Source organism: Fundulus heteroclitus, chromosome 3 (assembly GCF_011125445.2).
Source record: "Fundulus heteroclitus isolate FHET01 chromosome 3, MU-UCD_Fhet_4.1, whole genome shotgun sequence".
Classification (NCBI taxonomy): Eukaryota; Metazoa; Chordata; class Actinopteri; order Cyprinodontiformes; family Fundulidae; genus Fundulus; species Fundulus heteroclitus.
The window spans coordinates 38,894,941-38,896,582 of NC_046363.1; the positions used below are offsets into that span (position 1 = coordinate 38,894,941).

Sequence of the window (1,642 nt, forward strand, 5' to 3'; positions counted from 1 at the left end):
TTGCAGCAAGAAGATGAGCAAGGACAGTTTTATTATTTATTTTTTTGTTACAAATTTGTACCATTAGTCGGCGGGCTGGATCAAACAGCCCAAAGGGCCGTGTATGGCCTGGGGGCCTTAATTCACCTATAGCTGCCCCAGAACATACTTTTTTACGGTGTTGCCTTTGTTAGGGAAGAGGGGGTGGACACCAAGTTGGGACAAATGCCTTGCTGGTTTCCCACCTCTCCCCCCTGTACAGGGCACTGAACTTTGGTAAATATTTGAGCACAATTTTTGGTTGCTACCACTTTAAAATATTTAAAGTATGTTGAATTTGGTTTGTTGTGTGATATGATGGTTAAATGTGATATTTTAAAAGCTATTTCATAGATTTAAAGAGCTCAATTGATTAAATCTAGTTGACCACTAACACATAAAGACAACAAGGAACTTCCTGAAGGGATAGTGAAGGCAAAAAACAACTTCAATCTCAAATGGGACTGTTTAAACTGAGGGTAATCTGCAAAACCCTTGAACTCACAGGTAAAAGAGGAGTATACTAGGTTCTGAGATATGATTGGACAATAAAGCAGATATTTATGTGAGGAAGGCAGTCTAGTGACTGACTAGGTCAAAGCATTAAGTACTCTAATTCCAGATAATCGGTCCTCAAAAAAATCAGGGTAAGATCATCTTATTTCAAATAATACCTACATCAAAATAAAAATGTTATTAAAAATAATCATAATTTTCCTTAACTGAAGCTTGATGTATATTATGAATTTTAGAATCTTTTAATTGGGTAATGATTTCTATCATGCTTTTTATGCAGGATCATGAGACAAGTTGTCCTATTTTATCTGCTGCTGTTTTTCACAATGTATTCAGCCCAAAATTACCGTAAGTATGATTTAATAATATTGGTGGATGTGTTGAGACTGTTAACATTACTGCTTTCTAGCCACTGTTTAGACTTAGATTAAAAATGTAACTAAAGCATTAACATTTTGACATAAAATCCCTGCAGCTCCGACTTCCTACCCACCATTTTAAATTTTAGGGTTCCCCACCCACCAACCAAGTTGGTTAGTTTCTTAGCTTATGATCAATTTCATGGAGCAAAGCTAATTACACCTGCTTGGTTAGAAAGACCTAAATTAGATGTCATTTGATCATGTATGGGCTTTAGTTCTGTCTTTCAGCACTATTAAACATTTTTTTTGTGCCCGTCTCTCTCTATCACAATTCAGTTTAGTACACAGACCCTATTAGTCCACATCTAAAGTATAATTTGTCTGTTTTCAGATGGTACCAAAATGTTTTGCAATGTGTTAGCAAATTTCTAAAAGGAGTTTTTTACAGCTTAAATAACATTGCTGACCTGTCAATAACACATTTTCATCCTTTCTTCAACACAGTGAACTCCAAGAAAATTGTCTTGTTCACATTAAAGTCAGATACAGTCGTTTGGTTCTTTTCTGGCCATGTTTGCCATAGTACTGTAATGGGTTCAATGGTTTTCAGACTTTGTGTCTTATCCTGAAAGATATGCACTGTTCTATTCAAATTTCAGAACTTCTGGTGGGCTTTCCTGATACATTAATCAAATCTTCAACTTTATGATTTTCCTGCTGCAAATCCCTTTTAAATTGTGTTTATT

At 35.4% G+C, this 1,642-nt stretch overlaps 1 long non-coding RNA gene across 1 annotated transcript; it reads left to right on the forward strand.

The window, feature by feature from the left end:
- Positions 1-553: 553 nt before the first annotated feature.
- Positions 554-872, forward strand: LOC118562668. The gene is made up of 2 exons (XR_004930734.1): positions 554-665; positions 815-872. It is a non-coding gene; the product is annotated as an uncharacterized LOC118562668 (long non-coding RNA).
- Positions 873-1,642: the final 770 nt, after the last annotated feature.